This window comes from Colius striatus, chromosome 5 (genome assembly GCF_028858725.1).
Source record: "Colius striatus isolate bColStr4 chromosome 5, bColStr4.1.hap1, whole genome shotgun sequence".
In the NCBI taxonomy this organism is placed as follows: domain Eukaryota; kingdom Metazoa; phylum Chordata; class Aves; order Coliiformes; family Coliidae; genus Colius; species Colius striatus.
Window position 1 is genome coordinate 49,127,590 of NC_084763.1, and position 26,446 is coordinate 49,154,035.

General features: G+C 42.0%; 1 long non-coding RNA gene across 1 annotated transcript in view; it reads right to left on the bottom strand.

Moving 5' to 3' along the window:
• Window positions 1-25,668, bottom strand: part of LOC133625471 (uncharacterized) — a 77,049-nt gene extending 51,381 nt beyond the window's left edge. The window contains exon 1 of the long non-coding RNA XR_009818744.1: window positions 25,436-25,668. This is a non-coding gene — a long non-coding RNA (uncharacterized LOC133625471). The remainder of the gene's footprint in view (window positions 1-25,435) is intronic.
• Between the last annotated feature and the right edge of the window lie 778 nt (window positions 25,669-26,446).

The following is a 26,446-nucleotide window of genomic DNA, read 5'->3' on the forward strand; positions in this document are numbered from 1 at the left end:
GAAAGACTGTCACTACGTGCTCCACAAGAATCTGTGGTGACTCATCAGGTTATTCACTAGGCTGGCTTTAGGATAGCTACAACAGCTTCTCTTAGATAAGCCTTGTCTTTCTGGAGCAGAAAGAACATCCAGAACAGATTTTAAAAGAGTTTCACTGGAACAAATTAAGGTTGTGTCACTTCAATGTCAAAGGACGGGAAAAAGAAATAAATATTTAGGATGTTTTATTTGTTACTTAATGACTTATATCACTTAATGCAAAGCCATCATCTTCTCAGGCTCTTCATACCCAACCCAATGATGCCTGACACAACAAAAACTTAAGAGCTGTTTTGATATGCCCCCTTCTGCAAAGCCCTGAGTACATCTCCATTTCTTATAGCAGATTAAAAAAAGAGGAGTCTGGAAAGTTCTGGGAAAGAGGTAGAGGAGTGCAACAACTTTCCTACTAAGCCAGAAATCCTCACCTAGAGGATTAAATTAGAGTCTAACATCTCCCTATCTCAACTGAGGTGCCATCCTTCTTAATACTCCAGAGGCACATAACAAAACATACTGGGCAGCTGCCAATTGCAAAGGAGATTTGCAGACTGCTGGTTATGCTTTTACAGTGTCTTCTCCTTCCATCCCACCAAAAAGAAAGACCACAAAGACTTTCATAAGTACAGGTCCTTCTTAAACACTCAGAAAAAGAGTCTGTAAACTCTTATCACATTCTCATTTTCTTTCCAGGTATTTCAGAAGAACCTTACACAAGCACACCATGATAAAGACACTTCTGTTTGTAGCCAGTTCTCTTAGAAAATACATTCAAGAGCTCAAACACACCATGCTGTTATTTCTTTTTTCTATTCCACCATCTTACTTAAATTGTCATTTGCGATATAATCTGCTCCAATCAGCAGGACTCTCCTTCAGTGCATTTCTCTCCCATTTGACCTCACATAACATTGTCATAGTTTGACCATCCTGTTCTAGTCCCCCTGCCCCGAAAATGATGTTTTCAGAAACAACTCTTGCACATTCCAAATATTTAAAGAAATTACTTTTCTGGAGAACTGGACAACCTGGTAAGGAGACAATCTCTACAAGTGTCATGATAGAATCATGCCTGATACTGCCTCCCTCAGCACCCAAAATAAACTGAAGCCATTCACCTGAAAACTACCAGCCCAGGAAATTGATATCTACACTAAGAATAATGGGCACATGTGCAACTCTTCCACTATGTCATAAATAAGTACAATGCAGAGTTAAGGATTACTCCTATAAATAGCAAGACATACAGAAATATCTCTCAATCTCATTGTTAAAACAATGTAAGACAAATGTTTGAGGTGCACATTGGAGCAACTGAGTGTGCATATTCATGCTTACCACGCTGAAGTGCTGTTATTGATACTTGCCAAATACTCCTCAAGCAAGAATTAAAAGCAAAGCACTTTAGCCAAGAAAGTCACGAGACATGTTAATGTGAAGGTTTTTCCCACAGTAGTAGGCTACAGTTTCTCTTAGAATCTGGTTTCAAATTTGATGAAATAGTATTCTGCAAGAAACCCTACACCACCTAACAGAAGCTCCCGTCATACACTGACCTCTAGTGTAATAAAGACTCAAGACATCAGAAGTCTCTTCAGAGCCTTAGCAAAATTATCAAGTTATTTTTCCAGTACTCTGAAGGACAATTTCATGCAATAAAACAGACTGAAGTCAGAAAAGCCTCACAGAAAAGCTACATAACTCTAACAATGTGCATCTGCTGCGATGTTTATGTAATTTACATCAAAGCTGCATTCAACTTACTTTGAACACCTGCTTCATTTAACACCTAAATATTCTGGACATACAAAGAAAAAAAACACACAAATACATTTAAAAATTTGTTTCAAAACTATCAACTTAAAACCCAAACAAAAACATTCCCTCTCCCAAACTTTAACAGAAGCTACATAACTCTAAGAATGTGTATTTATTGCTGTGTTTACATAATTTACATCAAAGCTGCATTCAACTTACTTTGAACACCTGCTTCAGCACCTGGACATACAGAATTGTTTTCTAGCTACAGGTTTACAAAGCTCAGTGAAAAAAAAACATTTCAAACAAACACTTAGCTTTGGCAAGTACTGTACCAGACACATCACAATTAGGTCAGCCCAGATTCTGTATCAGACTTCTGGAGTGCACATGGACAAGGCCTAGAATTTTGTTATGAGCTAAGTATAGTTTTATGATAAAAACTATTTAATGAAAGCATAACAAATTCTAAAACTGTATTGCTGAACAAGACAAATGGATTCCAAATTATTTAGGACTTTGATGCCACTTCTGTTCGCTCCCTAAGCACCTGTACTAAGCACCCAAGTCTGGACAACAAATCCCAGAGATGTTTCCTTTACTTCTCACCATTTCTTACACCTTTTAAAAAGCACAGCCTCTTTCAGAAGCTGTTTCCAAGTGAAGTGACATTTTCAAAGCGGCCAGGCTTTCCAGTGTCTGTCCACACTGTCTCTGAAGTGCAGGCGTACGTGGTGGTGTTGGAAAAAGAGATTTTACATGCTCTCTAGAGTAGAAAAGTCTTAAAAACTGAAATTCCCTCCAAACAAAACATTAACTCTCAAAAAGAGTTAAGCTCAGTATGAAAACAGTCCTCACAATTTCAGCATCTACTACCTTTGTCTTCTACACATCACTGAGCTTCTTCCCATGCCAATAACGAATTCCACCTCAACATAAGCTGTGACCTGCATCCTGAAGTCTGCTTTTTGGATCCATGGTATCCTGCAATCTAAGCCTGGCAGCCTCTCTTGTCAGACTGAGGTGACAGCACCAAGTATAATGAGGTACATAATGAAGTACAGCACCCTTCATGCAATTTATTAAGCAGACTAGAAGAAATGAGATTCCTAACTACTGGTCCAGAAGGCTAAAGGTAAAAACTTAAGACTTGCTTTGCTTTTCTACATCACAGTCATTTTATATCCAAAAATTCTTATTTCAGTTATAGTATGGAGTCAAACAGTAGCACTTGGGATCTGCAAGGATATTGGTCAGTAAGCGAGGCAGAGTTATTAATAAGATCTGTACTTTAGTATGAGAGATCCTGGTCAAAGCCACACACCCACACTTTAGTTCCAATTCAAATATGCCCATTTGGACAGCCACTTCTCTCACATACATCACTCGGACAAGGAACTATATCAAGAAATTCCTGATCCTGAACTGCAATTTCTATTCAGAAAATTGGTAGTCCCTGACCAGGAAAAGCATGACACCACATCCTCAATCCAAAGGAGGCAACAGTTAATACACAGAGTACATCAGACTTCTGAATAAGAAGTGAGTGAATAAGTGCACGAGTGAGTTCTGATGGCTTCCACAACAGATTTTTGCCATTATATTTGACAGAATGTGTTCTTCCAACTATTTTTCCCCCTAAATACTTGTATTTAATTCAATGCATATGGTGATGGGAATGACTTTTAGAACAGTGATCTGCATCAGTACACAGATGTTCCACATCTGTCACGTCACGTGAATCTTGTGGCTAACGCTCAAAAATCAAAAGTCTAAAAATCCTCCTACATAAAAATCCACATGATGCACTTGGTTGTAGAGAAAAATTAAGATAATATATTAGATTGATAGAGAGAGATTCCTCCAATATTGGGGGGTGGGTGTCTTTTTTTAAACTGCAATAAGCTTTCTTTGGTTTCAAGAAATAAAAACATTAAAAACAATCATCACAGCAATTAAGTCAAATGTAGCTTGACAAAATTTGCAAGAGCTAGGAGAAAGCCATTCAGATTGGATTAAATGTAGTACATTATACAAAGAATATCCATGTCACATAAAATCACGTCCACTTCTTTTTCTAGAGAAACTGTAAAAATGCAGCAGTAATGCAGACAACTTCATAACCAGCACAGAGCTCTAAACTCCTCACTCAAAGAAGTTTCCTGGTTTAGGACTTACCAAATGAATCCAAACAAAAAATATGGCACAGCAGCTGATGCCAGAACATGACTTAAGCTCTGCCCTCAGAGCCTTACCTTAATAATAAGGAAAATAGCACTAAATGCTTTATCTGTTAAGAAATGTGTCACAGATTAGTGAAATACTGCATTCTAAATTTGGTATTAGGCCATTGATAAAGTGTCCTGCTGCAGGTGGTGTGAGTGAACAGGCAATTGTGCACTGACTGATTTTTTTACTGGGTTGGCAATATAATACCACATAAGAATTTCTTCCAGCTGCTAATTCTTGAGTAATCTTTATTAAAAGGTAGTAGCCTTTAAATATGAACACACTGTAATAGACACATCACTGTCTGTTCAAAAAAAAATCACATTGTTAAGGGAATGTAACCTGAAGCTAATTGTAACCCAGCTCACACATGTGTAATGACCAGCTCAATACCTTTGGATTTTGGCATACACTAGAAAATGCTTATTAAGTTATATTTCAGTATTTGCAAGCAAACAATAAGTTTCAGTAGAATGAATCTAAAGCCACTTCCTACCAGTTTCTGCATGTGACATGCCTGCAACCAGCACCCTATAGCACAAGCGAGATGGTTTCAATTTCTTGCTGACAGAAACTTGTATGACCTTGGAGAAGTTACCAGGGCTGGTCTGTGGCTCCACAGCAATCTCAGCCAGCTACTGCTGGCTACCAGATCCCCACTCCTCTTCCTGGCTGCATGAGTCTATCTCTTCCCTGTTCCACAACACGTTTCACCCTGCACTGACTCATTTCAGACCAGCAACCATAAAAATAATTCAATTGCTTCCTTACATATTGAACACAGATGACTCAGTATGGGGTCAGAAAAGCAGAGAGGTGCAAAGGGGGAAGCTGGTACATGTGGGTGAGAAATAGTAGCTAGCCCCCATAATCCAGTCCATCATTCAAGATAAAGAGAAATTTCCAACTTCCCAAGGGTCTGGTTAGGATGAATAACTAAAGGTTAAAAAGACAGAGACTTGTGTTAATTCACTAGAGCAAGTTTTTAGATTAGATGCCTAAAGAAGGGAATTTTCTTCTACATCCATTTTGGACAAGTCTGTGGCTTCCATCACCCAAATTTCTAAGTTGTCTAGGGACTTAGAGTCAAGAGACTTACTGCAGTAAAATAAAGCTTACACAGAGGGATCCATGCTGTGCAGGAGACTCCAGGATAAGCCTCTGTTTTGCAGGAAACCCCACTGCAAGGAAGGTAACAGCGAACAGACACAGAAGGAGCATGCCCCTCTACAAGTCTGAATTCTTAACAAGATCACCATTTTCTGCTGTTTCTATGAATTCTTCTGTGTTTGGACATGGGACATCACACAGCGGATTTATCTGAGCAAGTGCAGATTCCTGTATTGGAAGTACACTTGCTGCTTATCTTCATTAGACAACACTTAACCATAAAAAAGGAAAAGGCAAGACATGGTCTTCAGGAGGTTGCCTAGATAAGATGTTCCCAAAAACTGAATGTCATTTCTCATCTCTCAAGAAAGAGAGGAGGCCCAATCTATTCTTAAGTACCCCAAAGAGTTTGGTGGCTGTACCTCTGTTGCTATTTGGGGCTGGCTACCTCAAAGACCAGGACAGACAATCCAGAAGAGGCTGAACATCTCTGCTATCTGTCCTCCATCGCTCATATTCTGGGAAGCATTAGCACTTTTTTCTAGACTGCTGCATGTGTTGTTTTCTTCCCCATTCTTCTATTGGCACAACTGTCTTAGGTGGCAGAATTAGATAAGATGCATGAGAGTGGAACGGGCACGTGTTAATAGTATCCAAAGCAGAACCAGAAACATCACTTTATTAGCACAATTAGAACACAGCAGATAATATATGTTGCTAAGTATTTTCTATCTAGCAAAATAAGTAGCAGAAACCTCACCCAACAATTAAAGGCTATTTCAAACAGAAGATTATATAAGTGATCTGTTGGAAAAACAGCTATATTCACACACCTAACAGTAAGTTTCTTTCCTAGACACTCCTACAACTGCCATGTATCTCCTCAAATATACTTTAAACAACTAAGTAGTAGCCATTAACTCATAGCAAAACCTTAAGTAGTCTCTGGAGCCTTTAGTCTCCTTGTTTGTTTTACAGAATTACATCACAAACAATCCAGTCTCATTCTTGAGCTAAGCTATGGAAATTTTACTCAGCAGATTGCATAACTATGGCAGAGATTATCTAGTCCTATGGGATTTGCATAGTTCCTTGCTAGTTGTCTCTGCTATTAAAAAGTTTATGTTGCTTGTACTTTATCAACTTGGGGACTTATGAAACAGGCATCTTAAAACAAATCATTGCCTATAGCAATTTTGTGCTGTACTTCATTGTAGGCAATAGCAGCCTTGCAATAGAGCCCTGAATCCTGTCTGTAGAATACAATACTTGGAATTTAATGGAAGCAGTGCCATTACCACTTGATTTGTCAGTTCTGCATACATCTGTTCTGAAGATATCTATGCTGTTTGGCAGCCTCTTAAATAAACAGTGGAGAAAAAAAGGAAGCTCGATATGCAGCTCTTGTTGTAAAGGAAAGTTACATATGTTTATTACAAGACAAGCAGCATTTGTGATAAGATTTTATGAAGTGGTCTATGCCAACAAATTCCATTTTGTAAATGGAAGCAAGTGCCATAAGTCAGAACACAGTAATGCTAGGAGAACCACAGTTTGATTGCTCTGCATGTCACTTGGAAGCTTCTTGCCACTAGCAGCTAACAGCACAAGTGACAGAAGTACATCCTTGTAACTCCTGGGAAAGCAGGGCGGTGATTCTCGCAGCATGCTTACTGTGATCACCACCTGGAGGCCTTATCACTGCTGGCAAGCTCAGCCAGAACTCCTCTCTCTCCTCCCGCCTCTCCCCTGGGGAAGGCATCCAAGCGAGAGCAGACCTCCCTGTTTCAGATGCTTGTGAAATCCAGCTCAGTTCTGCCCTGCACTGAGGTGTGCCCACTCACTTCTCCCCAGGCCCATGCAAATTCATAACCTACTTGCTTGGGGTGGAGGTTCAGTTCCAGGTAAACCAACAGCTGGTAACTGCATTTTCTGAAACACACAAAGGGCTACAACATAAAGGGTAAAACTGGTTTCTTTTTTAATTGAGTTTTAAACTGCCACATTTCACTGTAAATGACTGAGAGTGAGGTGTTTTTTTTAGGCTGGTAGCAAGCTTCTGAAAAGCTAGACATATCATAGAAAGATAATTCCTTCTCAGCTAGGGAACCCCCTATGCTGAATGGGAAAGGGTAAGAACCTCAACGAACACAAAAAGTAACTACTTGCATCATCTTCTAATTTCATATAAGTTCAAGAGTATTTCCCTACCTACAGGCTAGACAATGCAGGAAAAAACCAAACCCATGAACAGCAAAACAGATAAACAGTTTAAAACTAGGTTTATTGAAGTAATGGACTAGTACAGACTGCAATTGACCTGCTGGAGAGCAGCTCTGCAGAGAGAGACCTGAGATCCCTAGTTGACAATAAATTAACCATGAGCCAGCAATGTGCCCTCGTGGCCAAGAAGGCCAATGGCATCCTGGGATGCATCAAGAAGAGTGTGGGCAGCAGGTCAAGGGAGGTTCTGCTCCCTCTCTACTCTGCCCTGGTGAGGCCTCATCTGGAGTCCTGTGTCCAGTTCTGGGCTCCTCAGCTCAAGAGGGACGGGGAACTGCTGGAGAGAGTCCAGTGCAGGGACACCAAGATGATCAGGGGACTGGAGCATCTTCCTTACAAGGAAAGGCTGCAGGAACTGGGGCTGTTCAGCCTGGAGGAGACCAAGGGGGGATCTCAATATTTACAAATATCTAAATGTTGAGTGTCAGGAGGTTGGGGGTATCACTTTTTCTGTTGTACCTAGTGACAGGACAAGGGGCAATGGGAAGAAGTTGGAACACAAAAAGTTCCATTTAAACATAAGGAAAAGCTATTTTACTGTGAGGGAGCCCTGGCACAGGCTGCTCAGGGAGGGTGTGGAATCCCCTTCCTTGGAGGTTTTCAAAACCCACCTAGAAGCGTTCCTATGGGACCTGATGTAGGTTGACCTGCTTCTGCAGGAGGGTTGGACTGGTTGATCTCTAAAGGTCCCTTCCAACCTCTAGCATTCTATGATTCTGTGAAGTCTAGGAATCAACTATTGTTTTTAACCTCTTTCTTCCAATTTACAGGGAATGTGCTGTAGAACACCCTCTTCGCGTTTCACAGTCAACTGTCAGACCGAAGTGTTTTGGATGTATGTTATCTGAGTGGCTTCTAAGCTGCACTTGCATAGCTCTGCTCAGTCAGACCATGGTTAAAAAAAAAAAATCATGACTTTGCATATTTGCAAAGTGAGCTTTTACTGAAAAGAGTGACCTCTGACGTGTGAGTATCTAAAGTGGGACACACTTCTCAGAGAGTGCCCTGGGACAGAAACAGTGGCCAGAAACATCTCCTGTAGTTAAAGCTTTAGTCATGAGTTCAGAGGCCAAATCACATTGCTTGAGCTTTCTCAGGCATGCTCACTCCTTAATCTTCATCTTGAATTCCTTCCTTGTCTTTTACATATCAATTAGATATCCTAAAATAAAAGCCAAGTACTAGCTGCATAAACTAGTTCATCCCTCAGATCCAATTTTAAGAAGTAAAAAGCAGCAGTTGCCACACGCTCTAGACAGTAAGTGTGGCTATCCCAGTGATAAACAGTCCAAATTCTACACAAAAGTCTGTGACAGGCTCCACTGACCATACATTCAAATAACTTCAGCAACTTTGACTAAGATACACCTGGCAAAGAGAAGATTCCTTCTGTATTTGTAAACCTGTTGCCATTGATTCAAATCACAAGAGTCCATCTTGAACTCACATCCTAACTTAGGATCTGTTAGGATATAACACTGACATCTAATAAGACTTGCAGTAAATTGCCATACTCTGTAACCGAGTAAGAACATTTTCAACTTCCAAAATTTTATCATAAAATGCCTGTAATGAAATAAATGCCAATCTTAGCCAAAATAAAACATGATCTTATATTTAAAGGTTTCACTATTTAATAAGCTCCTATACAGCTGAAACAAGGCAGAGGAGGTTCCATTACAATGTCTCTCTTAGCTGCTTTGGCAGGGGCATCAAATATTTAGGACACCTTCTAAAAGGGCTGCAAAATCAAATTATAATGTTCTCAGACTTGTCAAGTACCAATACTTATAAAAGAGGTATTTTATCAGCATGTAAACCAATGGCTTCTACCAGACTACTAAGTACTGTGGAGCAAATTTCCACATATGCTCATTAGATTGTCTTCTGGGCTCTCCAAAAGAAGTTTAAGCACTTCTTCAGGCTCAGAGACATTTACATGTTACGGTTTTATAATAACAGTATTTTTTTTCCCTATGGAAGACACATTCAGTTATGCTGCAGATCATAGTTCTTAACTACTTGTTCAAAAAACTCCCTATACATTCAAGACTTCATTACCACAAGGAAACTTTTATTTGCTTTGCCTAGTTTCTCTCACTTGTTTGACTCATTTTGCTGCCATGTTATCTCCTTATAACTGTCTCCTATAACTAAAGTCTATGCTGTTCAAAGTACGTGAAGTTTCAGTGTTAATACCAAGCACTAAGGTCTAGAGAATCATTCTTTCAAGCCAGAGTGCATTCTCCTTCTCCAGAGGAAATGAGCTTTTATCTGCATTCCTCAATTTTGATACTTTACTGTCTCCTTCAGCACTTCAACATAGAAGAAATACTGAAAGTCAGATGTATCATTCATCTCAAAGAGGGTTTACAAACAAGATGTTGAGCACATTTTAAGTGAGAAACTGATCAGTTTCCACTTAATTGTATTAGTCCAAAACCATTAGTTGCATAAAGTATCCAAGGCTTTAAAGATGCTGAACTTCCTACATGCTGAGAAGTAGCAGTTACCACAACTGTTCACCACAGGACTGCCTCAAGCAGAGAAAGCAGCAGGTGAAAGGGAGCTGACAGCAACATCAACAATAGAATTCCAGCTCATTGCAGGCAATATGTGGAGTTTCAAACTTGCCAGCACTGACAAAACATGTGTCCATTTCTACACCTCAAGTATTATTTAAAAAGAAATAAAGCAATATTTTAACAGACAGTTCTACATGTAGCATTTGTTCAGTTTTGAGCATGAAGCTTTTCAAATCAGCATGCATGTCCCCAAACTAATCCTTACTGAGCCCTTACCTGTAGAGACAAAATTGGTGGATACAACATTCACGGAACACATGCCTTCCTTCCAAACTCACATTGCTGTCTCAGTCTAGTAAAATTGAGTGGTGTACAAACCAAAAAAATCAAGTAAGATGCACATGCTTTCTTTTTGGATAGAAAAGAAAGAAACTGAAAATATGGCTAAAGGAGAAGATTTCATAGAGGTTGGGCAAAGGCAGAAGTGCTAGATTGGCCAGCAATTCCAAGTGCTTGGCCAGCCAAAGTGGAAGTGATAAGTCCAGGAATATTCTATACAAATAATAAGTGGAAGAGGGAGGGAAGGACAAAATGCATTTAAAGTCTTTGCTGATCTCACTTGAACTGGGCAATTAGGGCTGATATCAGAGTGTTCAGTGGTACCATAGACCACATTACCATTAAATTGGTCTCCATGTGATCAATCATATATAACACTATAAAATTTGGCAGTTAGCTCTGATCTCCAGTTACATTCAAGCTATGCTGTAAGATCTGCTTTGCACTGGAGTGTTATCATACACTCCTTTTCAATCTCGACAAAGGAGTTCAATCCAGGTTTGGCAAGGACAGTAGTGATACATTCACCACTTTCTGCCCAAGTTAGACTATCAATTACTACAATTCTGCACTGAAACAGCATCATTTGGCAGGTCAGCACAGCAATGACAAAACTGATTTGTGTATTTGGATAAAACCAGGAACAGTAGAGTAATCTCAAAAGTTTTAAATGTGAATTAGAACTGTACAGTTCTTGAGTGATCCATAATAGAAAAGCAGTCATGCTTTCCAGCAGCTCAATCCCTGAAGCTAACAAGAGACCATCCAATTCACAGTTCCATTTTCCTCTTCTTTTATTTTTTTTCCTACACAGTCATCTCTCCTGGTCGTTATTATACATCATCCTAAATGCACAAGCAGATCATCCAGCTCCAACAGAATGCAAGATATCTTGGCTGTTGTGACTCAGTGGATCAACTGAACATGGCCTGAGTATCCAACAATGAAGCCTTTGTATCAAGTTAGGGAAAAACAGTCAAAAAACTCCCCCAAACACCCAAGAACAGACTAATGACAGAAACAGATCATAAAATCCAAAATAGAAACAGTTGAATATCCTACCAAAGATAACAGTCACAACTAATTACAGTCTCCAGAAAGGCCAAGTTCAGAAAAAGAAAGAATATTAAACATTTATCTCTCTTAGACAAGGCAGAAAGACAAGACAAATTGCTGCATGGTCATTAACCAGCAGGTCGTGCACTGGCCTATTCAGAACATCTCTTAGCAATATATATTCAAGACACATTCCCTATGTATAGATTTATCTCCTTAAGCATCTTGTGAGAGCATGACACTCTTATTAATGAAATCAAGCATATTAAAAAATATATTGGAAAAAATATAAGAATTCATAAAGTTTAGAAGAAGATATTTTTCTACTGAAACAATGGCTTTACATAGTGGCCTTATGTAGCTTTATATGGCTTACTGCACTTCTGTTCACCTATGTGAATCTTCAAAAATGCTCTGTCTGCTACTGACAACAATATGTTACACTGGAGAACAGAGGAACTCTTACAGAACCATAACCATCTTCTCATCTGCAATGCTCCAAAGCATCTCAGCTTCCTCAACAACTGATATAGCTCTCTTCACTAAACAGCTAAGGAACAAGATTGAAGACTGACTTACATATCAGAGCAAGAGCTGTAGTCAAAAACTCCTTCCCAAGGTTTGTAAATGGGTAGTGTCATACAATAAAGAAAGAAATGGGCCAAAGGCAGTAGATAAGATGAAATGAGACTCTTCAGAGTGAATCAGGTGCACACACAAACACATATTTGTTCTAAACAACAGCACTCAACACAAGAGATATTAAGAGGATTTAAAAAACCCAAAACACATTACTCTGGTTGCTATGAACAACCAAATAATATCAGATCTTGTGCTCAAAGATCAAAGGAAGTTTGGTTTCTTTCCTTTCATTTAATTCAAGCACACTATTTAAATACGATGAATCAAATAGATGACGCAACCAAACCTGGAGAAAATAGAAAGTAACATTTGTGAGCATAATCCAAACACTTCCAACTAAGTTCTAGCAGCACATTTCTGGATAAGGGTCCTTCATGTCACATCTATTAAGCAGAATATGTCAGTGCTGTGAGACATCAAAAATAGAACTTGAACAACTAGAATGCTCTAAGCAGTGCTCAGCAAAAAACCCAGTAGCTCAGCTGAGCAGCAAAGGCATCTCTGTTAACAATTAACACTGGAACATCTCTGAACAACATGGACTTTGCTATGGAGATGTTACCTCAAGTCTAAATCTCAGATCTGAATTATGTAATATTTTGGACAATAAGATCACCAGATAATAAAATATTGATGAGAATCTTTTCAGAACACTCCTCAAAATGAAACCTGTGACAGAGGTTTGTTTGTATAAGTGAAGTTCAAGGCAGTCAAGAAGTTGCATTCTGCTCATTGCCAGATGGCTCTCAAATTTATTTCATTCACTTGTAATGCAGACCACCCTCCCATGTCTAGAGCTTAAAACAACTATAAGTCTCTCCTTTACACAGTGAGTATCTCAACGTGAGACAGCTATGAGTCTCTCCTTGCCCCAGTGCAGACTGCAGATTGACCTGCTGAAGAGCAGCTCTGCAGAGAGACACCTGGGAGTCCTGGTTGACAATAAACCAACCACGAGCCAGCAATGTGCCCTCATGGCCAAGAAGGCCAATGGCATCCTGGGATGCATCAAGAAGAGTGTGGGCAGCAGGTCAAGGGAGGTTCTGCTCCCACTCTACTCTGCCCTGGTGAGGCCTCATCTGGAGTCATGTCCAATTCTGGGTTCCCCAACTCAAGAGGGATAGGGAGCTTCTGTAGAGAGTCCAGCGCTAAGATGATCAGGGGACTTATGAGGAAAGGCTGTGGGAACTGGGGCTGTTTAGCCTGAAGAGAAGACTGAGGGGGGGACTTCTAAGTACCTAAAGGGTGTATGTCAAAAGGATGAGGCAAAACTTTTTTCTGTAGTGTCCAGCAACAGGTCTAAAGGTAATGGACAAAAGATGGAACACCAAAAGTTCCACTAAACACACATTAAAAAAACCCCTAATTAACTGTAAGGGTGAGGGAGCCCTGGCACATGTTGCCCAGGGAGGTTGTGAAGTCTTCTCTGGAGGTTTTCAAACCTGCCTGGAAGTGTTCCTGTGTGACCTGATCTAGGTGAACCTGCTTTAGCAAGGGGATTGGGACCTCTAGAGTTTATTTAGTCCTTCCAACCCTGACCATGCTATGATTCTATGATGCTCACACACACTGGAGCTCTGAGAGCCTCCTTGGTTCACTAGCACAGCAGAACACTGACGTGCTGACCCAGCAACCAAAACCTGAGTTAAAGCAGCTTAGAAAGCTGAAAGAGTGGACAAAGAGCCACCCTGGAATAATCAGCACAGGCATACAGCTGGGAAAAGGAAGAAGAGAGGGAAGCAGGAGGAGCAGGGAGCTATTACACTCATGAAACTTCATCTCCAAAATGAAGAAATTGAAAAACCACACACACATAAAGAGTTGGCCTGAAAAACACAATACAGGTTTCAAAAGCTCATTAAAACTGCCTTTAAAACAAACCTTTCAGAGTAGGGTTTCAGTGGGAGAAGTGAAATAATTTCTCTAGATTACCCTGCAAAGTCTGCCCCTTCTAGAAATGAGTTGAGGCTCCACAGAGTAATCTCACTATCCTGTGTAGGGAATAGTCAACAATACTGTAATAACGTCATGAATAGCATTTGCAATGAAAGTGTACAAACTCTAAGGCTACCACAAAGGGAAGGTCCCAAAGCCCATGGAAATAGGTATGCAAGCCATGATTTCCAGAAGCAAGGGAGCAAGCGGGAGGTAGCACACCAACAGGATGCTGCTAGGGCTCGATCCCAGAAGCTTTGGTGTGTGCAGCATGAGACAGCATAAACACTCTTTCCATGACTTTGATACATATCCTTCTGGTGAGGCACCCAGAAAGTTATGCCTCACCAGAAAGGAAAGTTCATTTGGTCTGGTTTAGCAAATTCTTAAAACTCTGCCAAAGCATTGTCCAGACAACACAAGAGATAGCTACTGGCAAGTCCCTCTTCTCAGAAATCACAGACTTTCAGAGACATTTAACCTCTCTGTAGCTTTATTTATTTGCACTATTTTTAGGTTATAGAAGGAGCAAGAGAAAGGTAGAGTATAAAGGCAAGAATTGTTCAGGCTTGGGGAAATCAGACTCGAGACACATCATGACAGATGTCTTGCCTTAAATAGCAGCAGTAACGTTCCAGTACTTAAGAGCCCAGCTAACACTCCAAAATAGTAGAAAGTATAAAACACTAATGAAGTTGATGTGATAAATGTGTTTCAAGCAAGTAGCCTGCTCTGCAAATAATAATAATAAAAACCCAACAAACCACTTTTATCACTGCTAGCTTAGGTAATTTGCTACATCCCCGCTCATTGTTCATTCCTTCTTGCATTACAAAGAAAGACAAGAGGAATGTGCTGTGTAATTTGAGTTATACTCTTGATCAAGTACTTGAACAAATTAAGGATGCAGTTCTCTGTTAAGAAAGAGGTTTATCTCAGGTGAAGTCTGAACAATTAATCATTTGAAATCCAGACTAGGGTTGGTTTGTTTGTTTTAAAAAAAGATTGAGAAGATCAGGTCATAAAGAAAGATACCAGCATAAAGTTAAAGGAAGCTCAGTGTGGTGTCAGTGAAGTGATACAAGCAATTCTTCAAGTTACCTGAACCTGAAGCTCCTGGCCTGTAGTACACACATCACACACTAATGGTGTGTTAAGTCACACTGACACCGCATACAAGTGTTGGCCCAGCGTTGCCAAAGAGTGTGCACAAGCACACATATGCAGGTTTTTGCAAGCATCCCTGTGTGCACACCGAGTGTCACTGATCCAGGAGCCACCCAACCACCACAGGCAATTCCAAGTACACCAGTTTCAGAAATGCTACCAAAGCAACTCAAACACATTGCTGTATGTAAGATGATGGGATCATGTTCAGTTGCTACAACTGTCACACTTAGAGACTCGAGGAGATATAAATAATAGAGGAATAAAGATGGTCTCAAGCTTGTAGGTATTTGACAAGTATCCAAGCCCCAGTAGCATGCCCAGTGAACACAAGTGACTGGAAACATTTGAGCAAGTGATCTTCTGTTTACCAAAAGAGTAGTGTTTCTTATAGCAGCTCTCTAGAGGCCACACCAAAAAAAGCCTAGTACATTCTGAACAACTTTAATATACAAAACTAATGACTGTTTTACAAGAGTTAGAAGTTTTCCACAATAAGAATTTGTGGTTTCCTGTGTAAGAAAGAATGCCAATTCACACCAGCTTGTTCATGGAAAGTTTTTTTCTGGGCTTCCTTAAGAAATTAACCTCTGTAACACCAAGATGACTTGCTTTGTTTCAGCAAAGATCCGCATAATTATAACTTCTCATGTCACTCTTTGCGTAAGAAACATTTAACGAAGTAGCATTTCTTTTATTGGAAAGACACTGTCTGCTATTGCAACAAGAAAGTACATTTGTATGTTACTCTAGGAATTTTACAAGTAATCATAACTGTCAAAGATGGGATTTAAGGTGCTCCCTCTCTTTATTGTAATTGGAAAGATCTTTTGGACAAGCTGAAGTTTAGCATAAAACCACTCTGGTCCTTGGCTTCCTTATATCACACACATATATGGACCTTCTGGGGTTCTGCTTTTGCTCTCAGCAACTTGCTGCTGGCAAGCACCTCCTGGGAGCCCAGGAAGGAGAGCATATCCAAATACTGCTTTAAAGATTCATTTTAAAAGGCTACTAGGTCAAGACTCAGATAGTAGGTCAGATGAAACAAAATCACCGGTGACTTCTTTTTCACAGCTCCCTACGGGAAGGCAGATTAGGTTCCCAAACCAGGGAATGGAAATGTATACCTTACCTGGAACGTTTCATCTGCCTTCTCTCCACCCACACAAATCCCTTCAAGTTGTCTGTGGCTGCATTATCCCATCAGAGTATGGTACTCAGTGCATTTCAGACATGAAGTTTATTACAGAAGCATTAGCTGAGCATACCCCTCAAACCACAAGGTTTAACAACCTGAATTGCATACCCAGAAGTACTTAGTTAAGCTGTAGTTAGTTTTTATTAATGTAAGTCCTAGGGAGTTGTTTAGTTGGGTTCAGTGCCACTTAAATTCAAAGTTCGTTTTATTTAACGTAATTTAAATTTCAAGCTAGGAGAACTAAACTTGCGTTGCATACCAAGAATCCATATAAACAACTTGTTTCCATACTCCAGGCTTTTGCTTGCAGCAGGAAGCCAGAATAACTCTGTTGCCAACCCACAAAAACAATATAAAAATAGGCATTTGCATGTAAGTTGTAAAATCAGGCATGCACCAAATATTATGGAAACAAGACAAACAAGTGCATTGAAGAAAAAAACCGAATCCTTTGTCTGTCAACTACTGGCACTCTGTGATGTGACAGGAAGGAAGAGGATAGGCACCGGGAAAAGCATTCAGGAGAGGTTTGGTGCAATCCCACAGTCAGGGTGTTTATAGAGTTCTGGGGAATCTGTACTTGTCAAGCTTTGCAAAGGTCGAGTCTTGTACAAACTCCTTTGAAGTAATATCTGTCACAGTATATGCTTTAAACCACAAATGACAGAATATTCCAAAGTAATTTAAGCCTAAAGCCAACAGTGTGAGCTAACCAGGAATACATAAGCAAAGTAGTCCTGTGGATCCAGCTGGGAGAAAAAGAAACTGCTACTTTTTAGCAGATAACACCTGTCACTGACTACAGATGACAAGGCAGCCTCACATGCAGCACACAAACAAGGCAAAGCATCTAGCACAGAAGTAACTGTAACAGGCAACCCTAACAACAGCAGCCTAAGCTAGATCCTTACCCATAGATAATACCTCAGTAAATATACTTTCTTTCCTTTTGTTATTTTGTTCATTATTGCAGCTTTTACTTAAGTAAGTTTATTTCAAGTCGTTGAATCTTTCCAGTAAGACAATTGTGTGCAAGTAGGCTCCAGGGTGCTGTACGCATGGCTGATCAGCTACATACAGGGCAGAGTTGTGAACTCCGTGACCTGTGAGATAGGCACCCAAGCGTGCCAGCCTGCAGGACAGCCTGTGGTAAGAGCTGCAGAAACCACCCTGGAGAGAAACAAATTACCAAAGTTGGAGTTCTCATCACACTTTAACCTGCAGCTCAGGGAAGCAGCTCTACCTGCTGCTGTTCTATTTCTATGTTTAAATTCATACATACTCTAATTTTTAGTTTCAGTGGAAGAGTTAGTGAAATGAGGCAGGCAAAGCAGCACCTACCACTAGCTGTGCAAAGGAAATCATTAACAACAGCTAAAGGAAACAAAGGTTGAAAGGATTAATTCAAGATACATTTTCTGAACAGTCATTTCCCTGCTGCTGGAAATACTGCTCTCCTGTGCAATCCACAAGGTCTCCTCCTCCGCTAAGCCTTACAGTTGTCAGCTTTCTGGAGCTGGAAGGCATTACAGGGACAGACATGTCTTTAAATTAGCTGGGAAGCCAATTTAAGTTTAGAGGAAACTTTAAAATAAATATTTTGCCCTGCAGGGGATGAAGCAAATTTAAACCAAGTTAGCAACATTGGCAGAATCTTTCATTTAAAAGTAAGGAAAAAAACCCCACCCTAAAGAATATCCTTTTTCAATGATCTATTTTTATGCCTTTCCAGAATTTCCACCAACTTAGTTAAGAACAGTTTTTGGAGGTGGGTACAGGGATGCTCCCTTTTTCCCCCCCTTTTAGGCATGTTTAGCAATTTACTGTCTTATCACTGGCCTTCCCACTACCTTCCATGAGAAAGAAATATTTGTTTCTCCTAAAGCCTTTAATAATTGAACATCCCTTATTAATCAGATACTGTCTTCCTCCTCTGATAAACTGAGGATTAGCCATCACATTCTTACTTTCATACTTCTCAAATTCCACTCCTCCCTATGTACTCTATGTCCATTCCCTAGTCTCAGTCTGAAGGGGTTTAAGAATTAACCAGCAGCACTTAAAAAAAAAAGACATCCTCCCTAAATTTCTCTGTGACAGATATTCCTCTTCCATTCCCCACTCATCTCTCCCTGTCCTCTGTATCATACTGAGTCGTTTTCCTCTTTTTTTTTTGAAGCATGGACAGTTTACTGGCCTGGATGAAAACCCCTGTTACCTGTTTTCTGAAGAACCATTCATGTATGTACTTATTAAATCCAGAATTCACATTTGCTATATTAACTACACTACTATATTAACTACACATTTCAAGCTAATATCCACGACCTTGCTCAGCTAATATAACTATGTACCTAATATCATCATTTGAAACTATAAGCCTGTATTTCTGCTATGATTTCAGACAAACACTGATTCAATACTCCAATACTCCAACACTGAGTCTACAAGAGTAGTTTTCCAGAACAAGAGCAAGCATCTAGCCAAAGACAGTGTTTCACCTTCTTTAAAGAAACGAGCATTTGAATGGAAAAGTTCAAACTCTTAGGTGCTTGGAGATACAAAAAACAGATCCTGAAATATACTAACTTACATGAAGAGGCTTCATGTTTTTTGTTTTGGTTTTCTTTTTACAGGGCAAGGCTCTCTTATTAAGCCAGAGTCATCACCTTATTACCATAATTTAGGTAGTGTTGATGTTTAAAATGAACACGAAAGCTACAAGCAACTAGGATGGAGTAGACCTGCTGAAAGGAAAGAGTATTAAAAAAAGAAATATATCTAATCACTTGAAAAATTCCTCAGTGAATAATAGAGTTTTGAGAGTAGTTACAATGGGTAGCTGGGGCCTGGGGCAGAGGCAGCCTTTTCTGCTATCAACAGCAAGAATGCACAAGTGATTCCCTTCCAGTTTCCTTCAGCATGAAATGATTCATGCAGCCAGGAAAATTCAAATCTACATTCTTCAACTAGAAACTGCATTAAATATGTTTTCAAGAAAAAGCCTGTCCCCTTGTATAGGATTATGGAATGCTAGTGAAGTCATCTCAAGCCTCTGAAAACTTTATCACTATCTTTAACAATCTCTTACAGTGCCCAAGTATAAGCTCCTTCTCACAACAAGTCTTAAATTGACATTGTAGAACACTTTAAGTGATAAAACAGTAACTTTAGTCATTAACAGAAATAGTCTTCCTTTTCCAAAGGTGCTTGGATTTAAAGTGTTCAAAACTTTCACTGAAGCTCACCACACAAAGCCAGGCTGCCTTTTAACTTCTGTATCTCCAGGGAGATAGTTATGGATTCACTGCTGCTGAAAAGTTCAGCCATACAAAATGTTTTCTGGATGTTTTTCCTCCCTCTCATGGCAGGAACAGCAGTCTGGATGAAAGAATCCAGAAGGCAGGGCTCAGGCTATGCTCCCTCACCTGGACTGAGCACTTACTGCAGATACAAGGTACTTCAGAGCCCCTGTTCTTTCGACATCTGATCTGAGCAGTGGCGGCACTGAAATAAAACTTGTTTCAGTAAATGAAAAGGTTGGTTGAGGAGAGCAGAGGATGCCTTGTTAAACTTAGTATTGTTCAGAGAAGTGGGGAAACAAAAGAGCTGTTGACAGGGCTTTAGGCAACACCTTTCCATGCCCTAGATCTTTTGGATTAGTTACTACCACAGGCTGTGGATGTACATGTGTATGTAAACACAATTCCATTTCAACTTTGTGGCAAACCTAAGAAAATATGATTTTAAGACAATCTATCCAACTAGTGGCAAAGAAACCCTTTGACAACTTTGCTACAGTAAGAACAGCCTGCTCTTTATTTTTTTAAAGTCCATTAGAAGCAGGAGAAAGCACCTAGCATTTAACAAGAAGTCAATTTTATCTCCACTAATACTTAACACCAGAGAAACAAATGTAGCTACAGTTGCCTGCATTAAGCAGCTGGCAAGCTCATAGATGGAAAAGTTGTGGAACAGCTGGGGAATGTGAGACCCTTTTGAACAGGCTGCTATGCGATCCAAAATAATGGTGCGTGTTTACACACAACACAATGGTAGCGACAGCCAAATGCAGGTCTGGCCAACGCACTACAGCTGCTCCTTCCCTCAGACAAGGCCCAGCGAGCAGATACAAAAGAGTTCATATTCGCAAAAATATGGCTTTCATCTTAAAAGGCAGCAGTCTGATTTCCAAAATAGACAGCTGGCCCTCCAACTGGACTAAACCATACAAGATTCTGTATTAGAAGTTACCCTTTAAAACAGATCTGGATTAGGGTCATAGAGCTCTGCAAACTGCTGCTACTTCACCATCAACAGTTAGTTATTCAGACAAACAGGCTGCCATCTAACATAAAAAACCCTTCCCTCGTGACAGTATTTTCCAGCCAGTGTCAGGAAAACAGCCATATACAAACTCTTAATATAGACACTGGTTACACTGAAGTTAGCTACCCACTTTAGAGAAAGATGTTCAGTCTGCTAGAAAGGAGGGTTTGAAAAAAAAAAATGGACTCTTTTCCTGCTTTACACTAGTGTTGCACATTCCACTGCTCACACCTGGACAGAGGGAGAGTCCTATCTGCTGCTGCTTATACAATGACTGACAGCAAGTTGCAAGGAGTGCTCAGTTATTTCACAGTTGTCATCTGAAGACAACAAAATTTTGCACAAAAATTGCATCACCTTATTTAAAGTGATCTTCCCAATCTTCAAGTCTCTGAAGCATAGTTACCAGTGGCACCATCTATCTTGCTCAAGATAAACCATGATTAAACAGTGATAACAAGCTAGCTACTGCTTTATACCATAACTGTACCACTCCTACCTATGCTAGGCACCAAAGCAGAGTTAGTAATGGAAAGTTTCAACGTGTTGCATCTTGATTAAAAATACTGTAACTCAAAAGAAACACTTTTTTGACTGAGAGAAGGATACAGCATTGAAAGATTTCATCTTCTATTACTTCTGCACAGAGCCACTAATGTTACAATCCCAGTTAAGAGCTATTAAGAATATGATAGCTAAAACTGGACAAAGACAGCTGTCATAGCAACAATAACAGATGCAGGCACAATTTTTAACCTCTTTCACTTTCACAAAGAAAAATGCCACTAATAGCCATCACGGAAAGGAGGCTTCTGAAATACAGGTTTTAAGAGTCTGTCTTGTAAGTAATTGGGCTGTCAATGGTAGGCATGTCTCAGCACACTTAAGCAACGAGATGCCACATCTGTACACTTCAATTTCAGTCTTCTGATACAGACTTTCTAGATGGAATACATTCACGAATTAAGCAATACTTGTGAGAAATTACCCATATAAATGAAACATACATACTGAGTAATAAGGAAAATAAGTAGAGCCTTGACTCACACTTCCAGAAAAGATGCTTCTGATACCATAATACTATTGTGCTAAGTGCCTTTCCTGGGGGCAAAGCAGCAAGAGGCATGCTACCCTCATATCCTACCATCGGGAAAAGTAGCTCTTCCAGCTGCACTGATGTTGCACTTCCTAGGAGCAGCTCCAAGTGCTGTCATGTCATGGCAGAGGGAGCAGTGGCTTGTATCCTCCAGGGACCTCAATAGAAGCTCTAGAGACCCACCTGCACCAAGAGCTTTTTCTCCAGAGTTTTGACCCAGTTCTGCTACCCAGATTTATCCAGCTTTGAGTACGTCCCACTACTCATGTGTCTATAAAGTCTTGTTCTTGAAAGAATAAACTAAGAATGGAAAGTTGAAACAAGTGTAGGATGTTGGAACGGGTTGTGACACCAGTGAAGCTCAGCACAGTTCAGCAAACAGATGATTTTTAACAATTACAGGTAATGCACGGTCAGCCTACATAAGCAGGCTAGATGTGAATGATTTGGACCATCCATAAGCTGCACTGAAACTCTCCCAGATTACTCTCCATACTTACCATGATAGATTACTCTTTCAACCAAGATCATAATAACAAGTTAAACAAAAAAAACAAATCCAGAAACAAATTAAAAAACCCACAAAAATAAAACCCAAGGAACTCTAGATCCTCATCAACTGAGACTCCACTAAATTAATTACTGTTTAAAAGGAGAAGATATTTATCTTAAAATTCCAATGTTACACTTACCAGTATAACAAAATAAGTGCAACTTTACAGACAAAATAAGTGCAACTGGAAATCATTCTTTTGCTCCTCATTCTTTGCAGTCAAATGAGATATTATAGTTTATTTCCAATTAAAAGACCTATCAGTGTATTTGTGTGCATGAATGTGAGGGTGAGTTTCCATTTTCCTGAGAAAGCATTCCTAACAAGCACTTTACATGTGAGTATAAACTCGTCTCTTTCACAAAACAATTACTGGTGTTATTATTTGCCATAGTGGAACTAAGAAAGCAAATATTTTAATAGCTTACTCTTGAGTTTACTATACCTGCACATAGATAAGGTTTTCTTTAAAATTATTAGGAGGCACATCTACACCAAAGTTTACTTGCCATAAAGATTTCCCTACCATGTAGATCTCCTGACAGCCATGTCCCAACAGGCTCCAAATCGTTTATACACATACCAAGTATTGTTCAAAGCAGACTTGCTTTAAGCAAGATTAAATACCTGTTCAGTTTGAACTGTCCCAGTGCCAGGATAAACTACACTAAACTAGTTCAGACGGTAACCCTGCCGGGCACCAATGGCCTTTGAAACTCCCAGTACCCCAGAATCTGCTGCTTCTGGGAATTATGCCAGGAGCTGTGGGATAGCTCCCCACAGAGGACATTACAAATTAAATATTTTAGAAGTGTGCTTGTGTTTACATGGAGCAAGGCTGCAACGGTTCAGCGTATGAGTCAGCATGGTTTGCATCCACACAGAATCCAGCAGCACAGTAGGGAACTATAAATTTTGTAGTGAAACAAAGAGCATGAAATGACTCCCCCACGGGAGTACAGTCAGAGGCTAATACTCACCTGAAGACAGGAATTTTGTGCAGAACTTTACTTCTGAAAAGCCCATGATATTCTTGCTGCAAGTTCAGAAGCTTCTACACAGGACAGACACTTTGGTCCTGCCTGTATCAGAGAGGTTAGTAATGATATCACGGCCAGATAAACTTACAGGCATGCGCACCCATGCTAGGATACAGCTCTAAGTCATATAATTAACAGTCATCACCTTTAAAGTGAAAGCTGAAGGGTATTTCCTATCAGGATGGCAAAAAAACCAAACCCAAATACATTTCACTTGATACAATAACATCTGACAAAGTCTGCAGACAGGTAAGCAAAGGAGAAGTGAAAAAGCGCAAACTACTCTAGCGCATCTCACTCACCATGCTGCTACCTACACCCAGACACGCTTAAGGATCAGAGCAACACCCTTTTATTGAGGCCTCAAGAGGCACAGGAAAACAGGATGACATATCCAGCCTTGGAACATTGCACCAGGGAAGAATTTCTCACGGAATGGCTGTCAGGCCTGTGTTTCAAGAGTTGAGCACATTACCACTATTCCTTCCTACTGTCTCCACAACAGTACCTCTGTCTAGTTGGGGCTCAATGTAGACTGTCAGAAACCAGGACTGTTTCTTTGTAAGTGCAGGCTGGACCTCTACCACCATTGGTTACACAGAGCAGCACACAGAAGCAGAGAACAGCATGTCCCCACCTTGAATGGAACTTCTGGGTTAGAGGTAAGGGCACTTCAACATAGTAACACTGCACAGTTCTGTTTTCATAAACCTCACTAGCCATGTGTATCAGTCAAGAGAGGTTTCCATTTTCAAGTGGCATTTGTTTTCATTTTGAACACAAGAGATTAAGATAATTACAGGCTGCAAACATTTTTCAGTATGATATACTTTGGTTTACTCTTGAAGAAACACACTTGACACGACAAAAATAACCAGACTAGTTCAGAACATTTTCCATAAGCTATCGGAATGACTGCTAACACACCCAGAAGAACTAAACATCTACCAGGATAAGAGTACTTATCTTCCCGCTCATGAGATGCTATCTGAGCTAAGGTCAGTCTCTGATGACACTAACAGCTGTTGAAGACCCAGAACAATATTAAAACTAAATGAATAACTTTTACTTCCTATTTGCTTCCCAGGCCTCATGCTGCTACCCCCTGCCAAGTAATAAACTTGAGTACACTCACTCTTTGCAAGACCACTTACATCTCTCTTAAGAGAGTCATAAGCTGCGATCACGTGCAGGCTTTAAGAAGCATTATTAGTAAAATGGATCCAAAGGTGTCACTGAGCGGTCAGCTCTGCAGCACGGTGTATCAATGCTCTATGGAAAACCCTACAAGTACTGCACTCACAACTATCAGCATTCATCATTAATCACAATACTTCATTGTTTCCCACTTTTCTAAACACACCGTCTCCTAGAGTTGGGACAAGTTGCTGCAAGCTGCAACCCTGCTGCTGGCCCACTTAAGCCAGGCAAGGTGAGTACTCCACCTCTCCAACACAGCCATTGGGCTCTGGGCCAAAGAAGTTCCGTTCATCAGCAAACAAATACCCCGTTGATTTTGTCAGCCTTTCCCAGTACCCTACTGTGCTCTAACTAACCAGCATCATAAAGCCCCTCTTTCTTTACACCACACGTGCACGCTGCTGCTGCTGCCGCCGATACCTTTTCTTCCTCCCTCACAGCTGAAAGAAGAGACAAACTCCTTCAAAAACCTCTCCGCCCCGCTGCAGAGCAGCCCCGGCGCCGAGGAGGCAACGGGCGAGCCCCCTCTGTCGCGCCTCCGCCTCCCTGGTCCCGCCGCCTGGCCAGCGGGTGCCCCGCACAGCGCCCGCCGCTCAGGGACGCGGGAGCGGGGCCGGCGCCGCCGCGCTCTGCCCTGCAGCAGGTGCTCCCGCAGCCCCCGCGGGAAGCCGCGGCGGGACCGCCGGCCGCCCGCAAGCCCTTCATCCTCACACGTTGCTGCGCTGAGAAAGCCCAAAGCCCGACTGACAGCTCGGCCGCCGGCGAGAGAGAGAGGAAGCGGGGAAGTTTCGTGCAGCACCTTCGCGACGGAAACCCGCTCCCCGGGGGAGCGAGGAGCCCGCGGCGCCGCCTCCAAAGAGGCGGCGGTGGCCCGGTGGTGGCCCCGCTTCTCTCCCGCGAGGAAGGGGCGGCGAGAGCGGGTCCGCCACTCACCTCACAGCCGGCGGCTTGCGAGCAGCCGTTGCCTCCGATAGCCCCGTCTGTCCGTCCGTCCGCTCCTCGGTTCGGCGGGGCGGAGGGGGCGGGGGCAGAGCGCGGGCCCCGCCGCAACGGGCCGCCTCCTCGGCGGGCGGGCAGCGCCCCTCGCCGCAGCGCCCTGGCGGGGAGCGGAGGCTCCCGACCCCGGCCGCGCGTGGGGGAGCAGCGGCCGCCCGGCGCCACACGGCCCCACGCGGGACGGGACAGGACGGGACGGGACGGGATGGGATGAGATGGGATGGGACGGGACGGGATGGGGCGGGACGCGCCCCTCGCACCGCCCCACTCCGCTCCGCTCCGCTCCGCCCCGCTCCCGCGCCCCCTGCCCGGCTCGCCCCGGCTCCGCGCGCCTCCTGGAGGCGCTGCTCCACTCCTTAAAGGGGCCGCGCCCGGCACGGACCGGAGGGGGACTTTGCGCCCCGTCGGAGCCACCTGCCGAGAGCCCTTAGCAAAGATAACGGTGACCAGCACTTGGGCTAAGCTCTGCAGTGGAGACTGAAGTAACGCAGCGGCATCAGCTCGTCCTCGTGTCGCCGGGCTAGGGCATGGCGAAGGCCTGAGGGCTGCGTTGGCCGCTGCATCAGCCGCCGCCCTGGCCGGCCTCGAGTGCCAGTGCCCGGGCAAGCCCTGCGGCACAGCGTGCAGGTGCGTCGGTGCCTTGTCTGCGCGGTCCTCGGCAGAGGGGCTGCGGGCTGCAAGCCCCCCAGCCGAGGGGCATGCGGAGGCAGCGCGCTGCTGTCGCAGGAGCCCTCTCACACAAGTGTCAGGGTACCTGGGACCCGAATCGGGGGCTTCCACTTGGTCGAACCCTGCCGACCTCTCCAGCCAACCCGCTGAAGTGTGGTGGGAGTTTTTTGGGTCCATTACATCGTGCCCGTCCAAAAGAAGTTTAATTATTTACTTTAAGGAGACCAAGCGTAATGAAGGAGCTACAGCACCACAAAGGAGCTAGGCAGGGCTCAACAG